This window comes from Micropterus dolomieu, linkage group LG16, assembly GCF_021292245.1.
Source record: "Micropterus dolomieu isolate WLL.071019.BEF.003 ecotype Adirondacks linkage group LG16, ASM2129224v1, whole genome shotgun sequence".
In the NCBI taxonomy this organism is placed as follows: Eukaryota; Metazoa; Chordata; class Actinopteri; order Centrarchiformes; family Centrarchidae; genus Micropterus; species Micropterus dolomieu.
This window is the reverse complement of record NC_060165.1, coordinates 18,056,098-18,066,184: the sequence shown is the minus strand read 5'-3', so window position 1 is coordinate 18,066,184 and position 10,087 is coordinate 18,056,098. Positions and strand designations below refer to the sequence as shown.

Genomic DNA, 10,087 nt, shown 5'->3' with positions numbered 1-10,087 from the left:
AAATGATATGTCATTGTAATTAGACAAGGTATAATCTGATGAGGGGAAAAATCTGGTGTCACAGATTGACAAGTTAGAGAAACTTTTCAACAGTATGAAACTTTAAAACTCAGAAACAGCTTGTTCATGTTTACCAAATTGGCTGGTGTACCAAAGCAGATCTGAAACCCCCACTCCTGAATCCGACTTTCTGTCAATCGAGCTTTCTCACTGCTGTTCAGGGGGCAGTTTGCAGTTAACGTTTAAGTTTTAGGCATTCTATAGTATGTTGCTGGATCAGTGGTTTCGACTGTTGCCTCACAGCAGGAAAGACCTGGGTTCAACCCCCGGTGGGGCCTTTCTCTGTGGGTTTGCATGTCCTTCCGATGCTGAAGTGGATTTCCTCCAGGTGCTCCATTTTCCTAAGTTAAGGATATGCTTCTGACATTACACTTCACTAAGGCGCTGGTCTTACATCAGGAGCTGTTTGTAGAATGTAGATTAATTCAAATGCGAGAAGTGAAATGTACTTTTCAAAAACATGATTATACTGCGGCGGAGCAGTGATACAGTGGTTAGCATTGTCGCCTCACAGCAAGAAGGTCAATCACCTTTACACACCAGTTCTGAAACCTTCATCCACCATTGTAGTTTTTGGAACAGGTTAGAATTTCTGTGTTTTTTCACATTACAGCAGCATTGTCAGCTCTCAGGTCAGATAGTAATCTTCAGGTGGATGATGATGACGAGGAGGAGGATGAAATTGAGGATGCACATAGACAAAGAGGGAGGACCGCTCAGCCCCTTCAGGTAGGCGTTGTGCCAAATGCAAGAGCAATTTAGCCTACCTCCAGCAGAGAGAAGAAAGGGAGGAAATGAGAGAGAAGGAGCAAGAGACAGAGCAAGAGACAGCAGTGACCACAAAATCACCCTCGCTGCTTGACGATTCCATTGTGTATCAAATAGCAAATTTTCACAACGTATACAATAATAAAATGCATTGGACTCAGTGTGCAAAGTGTCCGTAGAAAGTTTTATGGGATGATGAATTTAAAAAACGCATACAAAAAATACAAACTTTGTGTGCAAAGGCCTTTACTTGTTTTGTTAGGAATGGAGCTAACAACCAACAGTTAGCAAGTTTGTTAGCCCTGAGAGATTATTTTCCCTCTTCAATAAACCTCTTTGCTGAATGAAATGTTGTACAATCCTGATAACCAGGGGAGTGAAGGGAACAGGACTGAGGCAATAGGAAGTAGCTCGGGGAGCTATTGTGACTGAATAGTGTTACCATATTCCCAGCTGGCTAGCACATTGGCCGGTTAGCTCATCATCTAAAGTAGTTCACCAACTAGCAAGTATTCACTGTGTCACCATGCATCTAGGACCAAATGTTTTGTATGAATTACATTGTGCCACTTTCTGGTGTGGCCAGCTCTTTATATTAAACAATATGTTTATGTTCTTGATAACATGATAAAACACATCTCAGTATTTATGTAGTTAAATATATTACAACCAAGAGTGAAAAGAGCTTTTCAAAAAGTAAATTTTATTGGCATGCAGAGTGGCACACATCAATAATGTATGGAAATGTAGCCTACTGAAAACAATATACTATATTTTTATCTTATATCTATAATATTTAATCAACTTCTGTTGAAAATATATCCAAGTACAGTTGCCATCCTATGCCAAACACACCCTAGTTGCTGCTGTCTATCTTAAAAAGAAAAAGCAACCGCACTTATGTGAAGAGCAGTGGCATCAGCACCGTTTTTGAGGCAGAGCCTGATTCCCGCAAAGAAGGTCGATGGCTGCACTGTCCACCATCACGGGGTCTTTTTGTTCTCTGATAGCTCCCATGTTCTCGCCATTAATCGCTTAATTAACTGCACTTTCTGCAATTCAATTAAAGGGAGTGTAATGGTGTACAAAGTGTGGAACAGAATTGACCCTTGAGGCAATCCACAGTCCCTCGACAATTATTCTGCCTTCTACAGGAACTGTCTTAGGGGGCAAAGGATTATTATTATGTAAGCTCTTTATGGAACAGTTCACTGTGTAGGCAATATAGCTGCATGGAAATAATGTTCATGTGAATTGAGTTACTGTAGATTATTGTGATTGAATCATTTCAATGGTTTCACTGTTTCATGGATAATCCACTTTTGACTACCTGAGTTGAATAAATTATGTGCCAACCCTGCCTGTGGCATACACTTTTATTTTTACGCCATGTTCCCTGACTGAAAGGTGGACAAGTCTCTGAGAAATGTTATCAACCTCACATTGTTTACATGCAACCTAATCTAAAAGAAAATGTACTGTATAATTGAATGTGCATCTAGAGCGGTGTCTTGATAATTAAGGTGGAGACAGATGACAGAATGCTGTGAGAAAAGGTCTAACACCTTGATTGCACTGTCTGATGAAGACAGGGTTAGGACAAGAAGACATATTTTTAGACTCCCCTCTTATGCACACTCCCCGTGTCTGTCCATCCCTTTTTGGTTCTCCTTATTAAACTGCATATGCAGCAAAGTTCCCCTCTTATAATGTACGTCTTCTGGAGTTAATTAATGGCCTAATTAGGTGAACTCATTAGTGATGAACTGTAATTCTCTTATGTCATCTACTCATTAGCTAACAATATTCATAATTAGTGGCATTAGGACAATTATTGCATGTTATCTTGGGCAGCACCAGGTCTCATTCAGTGCTGTAGGCACCCTGCTGTGCACACAGTGAGGTCTGATATTGACTTCGTAAATTAGACTGATGCGTCTTAAAGTTTTTTTAAAATGCAGGAAGTAAAGGTGTGTTGATCCTACTTCCAAGGTCAGTGTAGATCAGAATATTTACCTTGAAAAGGATCACATCATCGATAAAAATGCACACAGGGGCGAGTATCTCAATGGTACTGGGTGTCTCAGGATACAATGAACAACATTATGTTCTCCAGGGAACTGGAATCATTAGCAAGCAAGATATTTTTCAGAAGTCATGTCTGCTTTCCCAAAGGCTTTCAATTCCTCACAAAAAAATACAATGTCCACATTCATAATCAGAGTGGCTTTTTATTTAAGACTTTCATTAAGTCATTCTGCTCATAATCTTGTACTACTCCAGTGCCCGTTCACAGGGGCAGATGTTATGCCTTACTGCACTTTTTGTTCAAAATGTGATTCAAGATGTTGTTGTTACACCTTCTCAAATTCTTCTTTACAGGTGAACAAATGCTATTCTACAAATCAGAAATTATAAAAATCATACGTTCACATTTTTGCTACGGTTGCTACAGTAAATACGGTGCATAACACATTCATGCATATCACAATGACAAAGTCTGCTCATCTGCAAATCAGTATGTGAATTCATGATTCCGGATTTATAAGGAGGACAGCTGCTTTATTTCAAAAGATTTCACTTTACTATAGGGTGTCTACTTTTAAACTCATTTAACTTATTTTAGCAATGAACTGGACCATAATGATTTGTACTATAGTCCTAATTACTAATTACATATTTTTATGCCAATTATTACTTCCTGAATATAAATGTTTTAACCCTTTACACAGAGCAAAATAATATGGCTTTGTGGTAATTCATCACAAATCTGAGCCAGTGCTGAAATATCCTTTCAAATATTTATTGCGCTGAATGTTGTTTCAGCAATTGTAATTAGACTTGCTCCAGTCAGAAATCGAGTGTGTCTACACAAGAGAATGGTGTATGAAAACAGTGATGAGTGTGTTAATTACCACACTGGGCCTGCTTGACAGCTGCTCGCCATGGCACATGTTTTGATTTATGACAGCAGCCAAGAAAAGACACCAAACTGTTTTCCTTCTTTTTTCCATCATCTTGAAAGGAATAGGAGGTGAGTGGATGGTTCATCGCTTGATTAATTTCTCCTGCATTTGTTACATGGAAGAGTATAAAACTGCAATAGGATATGCTCCAGCAAGTGCGTTTTCTAATGAAGAAACTGCTTACAAAATCTCATTGTACAGCTGAAAGAAAGAGATACAATTTTGGGATGTTGATAGGTTTCCTTTTATGTTGGAGGAAGGTGAATACCTGAAATACATTTTATCTTCTTTCTCCTCATTTTCTCACATTTATGAAGTAAAGCAAAAATACCATACAATCATTATTGGGAAAGAGCTAATACTAGGCTAACTTGTAAAGAAATGAATTACAGTTTGCTCCAACATTAGGTTAAGCTTATTCGGCTTGAGCTAATGCTAAGTTAGCTCATTAGTAAATTGCCATCATATTGTTTTTGAAAGACAACTAACTGAATAGAAAGTGGAACTTCAAGGCTTAATTGCTGTATTATTGAGGCTCCTATGTGCATACATTCAAATATACAGAGATTCCTTGCTTATAGAAGGATGTTGTCTTTGTGTGATAACACCTTGCAAACTGTTTATAATATAGACTATATAAATATATAGCTTAATGTATATGTCTATACATAGATGCTAATGTATATATATATACTGAAATTATATATATATATATATATATATATATAAGTATATCAGTATATAATAAATGCATTAGCCTCCTAATCGTGCACCTGTCTCTGCCTGTGCCTGGAATTAACATTCTTTTACTGTCACTAAGATTTACGGTACTGTACTGTTAATGAAAAATACAATATGAACTGTTTTTTTGATTATTTTCACAGTATTTTACATTTAGTTTACTTGTTTAAAAACATAGCTGTTTTTTGCAGTATTTTGCAGTTTTATTTTTTGTATTTCTTACATGTATTTTTACATGAATACCTTTTTATCTTAAATACTGACTTAGTTAAGAAAAGGTCTATAATAGAATTTACTGGTTGTCCCTCTCCCAAATTGTCCAAGCTGGCTACATGAACAGAAAGCAAACATATAAAAAGATTATTTTTGAGTGAAGAAGAGACATAAATCATGTATGTAATTGTAGCGTGAGAGGAAAAAAATCCAAAGCTTCTTATTACACTTTTTTTTTTTTTTAAATATAAAGTTGGAAACTGCAAATTAAAAATAATTGCATTTTAAACTTACAATACTCATATGAAGAAATCAGTTCTTTCAGTCCCGCTTTGGTAGCCCGTTAACTGCGGGAGAAAGAGAGAGAGAGAGATGAGTTCCAAAATTACTTTCAGTGCAACTTCTCACATGCAAAATGTTACATTCAAACAGCTGTATGAGTAGTTTCAGAAGAAGAACACAAATAACACAGAGAGAATGACAGAAAGAACACAAGTTGTGAGAATAAGAGACATCATGAGTAAAAAGAATGATTGAGAGAAAGAATAAATATCAGCGTAAGGCAATGGAAGAGGGATTCAGACTTTCTACTCGGTAAGGGAGAAAGAGGAAGGGAACAGGAGGGGAGACTGAGATAGAGAAAAAATTAGAGGACTGGGATAATCCTAAGTTTTGATAAATATATGTAATGAGTACTGGGATGAGTAAGCTCACCATCTTAAATGAAGTCCCACTCAAAGTCTACTCAGCAGAGTGGACACATGTGGTTTGACTGTTGTCTTTTTGTTGGTGACTTTGTTGTATTTCTTTGATAAGACCCTTAATGCCTGGTCCAACCTTGGTGCCTCTCTCAGGGTTTATTCCAAATGAGCGACTGAAAAACAACAATATGGCACATCACATCCACACCATTGTCAACCGCTTATCCTGCGTACAGGGTCGTGGGGGGCTGGAGCCAATTCCACCTTACATTGGGCAAAAGGCAGGGTACGCCCTGGACAGGTTGCCAGTCCATCGCAGGGCCACACATAGACTACATGTCTTTGGATTGTAAGAGGAAGCCAGAGCACCTGGAGAGAACCCACATGGACAAACATGCAAACTCCACACAGAAAGGCCAGGGCAACTGGGGTTTGAACCCACAATCCTCTTGCTGTGAGGTGACAGTGCTAACCACTGCACAACCGCAACGCCACTGACAGACTCACTCTGGGCTTAATCACATATTCCTTATGATTTCTGTAGGCTTCAGACCTGCACATTTATGAAAGGTCCTTTTGCATTTAGGCATACAACACCGCAGTGCTAAATGAAGTATATTGTTGTGAATTTTCATGTCTCACAGTTAGACCGATGTTCACAGACCTGACAATAAAACATCACTGCAAGCCAAACAAACTTGACTGTTCCGGTTCAATAAGTAGTAACCTGCAGTTGTTAGACTGTGAAGCAACAAAGAAAACTGCTAATTTCCCCAGTTCGTTGACAGTTGCCATTTTTCAGTGTTTCAGGTGTGTGAAATCAATCGTCTCATGTGATGAATGGGCAAGTACTTACTGTGATCAGTAGTGCAGAGAGAAAATAGTCTGGTGCATCTGTAATGTTAGAGAAACATGTCAAAAATCACCCTAAATACAATTGAACAGTCTCATTTAGATGATGCACAAAACATAGTTCAACCAATGTACCCAAAGCTTTTGCTCTATGGCCTTAACTGCACTATCAACATGTCATCAAGCAAACTCATGGCAATGTAACAAATATGGCCTACGAGTCTGAGAAAAACAACCACACTTAGAGTATATAGATTTGAAGAAGCAGTAAGTTTCAAGTTAAGTATTCAGCACTTAACTGCTGATTCAACAATTATCTTTTAAATGACTTGCCTTGTGTTGTAGTAGATGTGACCCCTCTTACATTAAATGTGGTTATCATTCACTGTTAATATTAATATATTGTACAGCTTTAGATTTTGCAGGAAACGTATTGCAGTGCCTTGTTTAAAACCCTTCGCCATTTGTTAGCAATTTACTTCACTAGAGCACATAAAAGTGACAAAATTCACATTAATTCACAACTTAAGGATATTTAATGTTGTACATCAAATGTCTTAACCATGTACCTTTAAAAATGTATTTTAACTAAGGCCCTCATTCAAATTTACCAAAGTTTTTTAAACTAAGGTAAACAATGTCTCTGATTTTGTGACTCAAGACTGGCCTACTCATTGAGAAAGGCAGCCAAGAATAATAAGAATAGCAAATGTCAGACGGGTTCATTTTCTCCTCTGCTCTCCTCTACCATCCACAGTTGTCTTTGAGCAGACAGGCTTACCTTGCACTTGAGGATTTTTGTTTTTTTTTTACTTTAGAGCGACTGAAATGTGCAGCATTCCACTCCAGTCACTGCCTTGGTCTTAATCAGTGTGCCTCCTGTGGCTTTACTGAGAAATTGGTCTGCCTAGGCAGGCGATGATTGGATGTTGCCATTTTGGGATCCTGCAGTGTTCTCTGAAAGACCTCAGGCATGGATGGCTTCTCACAGTCTGGGAGGCGATGAGGACATAAGCTGGTGTTGACAGTCAGCTAAATCTTAAACAAGTTCAGTTGTTTGAAGAACTCTTATTCACAAAACAGTGTTCCAGGGAGCAGTGGAATGAAATAGTAAGGGAAATAGATATGTACATCCATGTGAATGACCGACAGAAGGCTGTTTGAGATGCTAGTGAAGTCCCATTAAGAAACAGTATCTGCATTGCGTCCCAACCTGATTTTAGAAGTCCGCGGCTGCCCCCAAAGGCCCTGAAATGAAAATGTGGACTCAACCAGTTAAAGCCTGTCCTCTTTATTCCTAGTTATTTCTCTCTTCATTGACTCTCTGCAGCTTTCATAGCCAGAAGTGCCTCCTTTTTCTTTCTTTTTTTTGGATAGAGTTATAAGACCAGGACCTCTTCGATTATTCTTCAAGAAAATGCAAGCATGGCCGTTAATCCAGCCCCAGACCAAGATTAACTCTACTGCTGCCTCTAACTCTCCCTTTTGTTTGTTTGTCTATTTCACACATGCCCCCTTTGCTTATCTCCTGGAATGGCAAATGCCATTTGTTTTGTTCAAAGTAATTCAGGGTGTATTGGGGTGTGATTGTTTTGCTGAGAAGGGCTGCCAGGGCACAGATAAGCATGTCAATAGTACATCCTCTCAACTAAGGCTGGAGTCCAAGACCCTTATAGACCCTTATATTATGTATACAGTGAAGGATATGGCTGTCACATAAATGCATCACAGTAAAGCTGGAGGTTATGATTGGATATTTGGATATTGGACTTCTGTGTCCTTCCCCCAAGGGTGTCTTCAGTCTGCATACAAAGTTTTATAAGCTTAAATCAAGAGAATGATAACTTTTCTTCCATTATTTCTTCTTTGTCTTTATGGAAGGAAGTTCTGTTTTATCATTGACCAGTAGAACTTTTCTATGTGAGTTTGTTAGTGCATAAATATTGATTGACTAGAACAATATAGGAGAAATCTTAGTAGTTACAGTATGTGAGTAGTGTTTAATATTTCAACAGTATAGTTAGTCAAATGATTTTATTTTTATTCATTTCAGTATGTAATGGATTTGAGTACAAATCAGATTTGTTTAATTGATAATTATTTATGTGAAATTTAGCCATGATACTGGATTTTAAGATTGCTCTGAATGTATCTTTTGTACTGGACAATGAATGGAAGCGTGGCACTGAATAATATCTCAATTCAATTATAAATCTGGTCAGTTGCCAGCCGCTAAACACAATTGCTACAGTAGCTTTCATTTCAAGTGCACAATAATGATCATCAGAACTCAATATGTGGTGCAATGGGGAGTTTAATTAAGATTATTCATGCAGTATCAGAATGTCTAATTACACTTTTAATACAAAACACAATATGATTTGTATGAAGTGTACAAACAGTGGTCTGGTCACCTCAAAAGTCCCTTGTCACATGTACACACACAATCTAACAAAAAAAGACACTATATGTGCTTAAAGTTGCCATGTGTCCTCTCAAATATGGAGCATGTGGCGATAACGAGTCCACATCAGGCCCCAATCATGTAGCACATCCCAACACAGACGCAAGGTTCACTCTCATTCAGGTGAAAAATGGCCTCATCTGCGCGTGGCCTTATCTCCTTCACTTGTGACCTGCAGTCCCCAAACTCATTTACAGAAACATCCTATCATCTGCCACACCACCACACCACAGAGGGAGAGAAGAAGAGATACTTGTTATAAAAGGCATGGTTCAGTGGACAATTACTGGCCCAATGAAGGTTTGCAATTCATTTTCAGCACTTGTCTGAGTAAATATATCGTGATACCAATTGCTCCCGTCCATTGTAGTGACACCTGCGATACAAAGCTCGGCTAATGGTCCACATCCAATGCAATTAAGTGAGAATAAATGAACAATCCCAGTCCATATGCATTTTACAGTAAAGCCCAAAGGTTTACTTTCATCCCACATGTTTAGAGCAGTTTCGTGTTGTAGTATGTTTGGCCAGTATAGATCAATGAAACAGCTGATAAGTTGTTTTTCCAGGTTTCTAAGGAACTCCTCAGAGCCCCAGGGCTGACCTTTTTTAGGTGAAATTGTGATTGTTCAATCACTTAGTTGGTTGACCTGCAGGGGTAAGGCACAATCAATATGTTAATTCTGCACAATGCCAATCAAAAACCTGCTCAATAGGCTGTATAAATAAAATATAATGTTACGTAAATAAATCATCCTATCTTATTCTATCTCATTCTATCTTAGCTGCATTTGTTTTATGTTCAGTTGTAATTTTTTCTACCAATGCCAAAATGTGTCTTTTTTATAAGTTGTTGGTTGTTTTCCTTAATTTGTTGTTTGCATTTGCCTGAAATAATTGTTTTACCCAATTTTCACTCTTTTGCGAGTCCACTTACCTTGTATTTGTTAGAAATCCTTTGTTCATGCGGGGCTTCAATCCCATGTTTCCATGTTCTTCTGTGGGCTGCTTCGACGCCAGACATCTTCAGAGCCAATAAACATGTGAAACTACAGACAGAAAGAAGATCAAAACAAAAAATGGCGGACTACACTGAAATTCTAACCAGGTTATAAACAACAAAATAGAGTAAAGTTGATAGGTGCTTCCAATGACTTGTGATTGTGAATGGGTGCACCCATTCATATCTTTCCGATCACCTTAAACTACACACCGATCAGCCATAACATTACGACCACTGATAGGTGAAGTGAATAACATTATCTCATTACCCTGGCACCTGTCAGTGTGTGTGATATATTATATCATCATAGTTGATATCT

General features: G+C 38.1%; 1 long non-coding RNA gene across 1 annotated transcript; it reads right to left on the bottom strand.

Annotated features, from left to right (window-relative positions):
• Positions 1 to 8,658: 8,658 nt before the first annotated feature.
• LOC123984941 lies at positions 8,659 to 9,794 on the bottom strand. Its single transcript, XR_006828555.1, has 3 exons — positions 9,703 to 9,794; positions 9,370 to 9,415; positions 8,659 to 8,976 (listed from the first exon to the last, which is right to left on the bottom strand). It is a non-coding gene; the product is annotated as an uncharacterized LOC123984941 (long non-coding RNA).
• Positions 9,795 to 10,087: the final 293 nt, after the last annotated feature.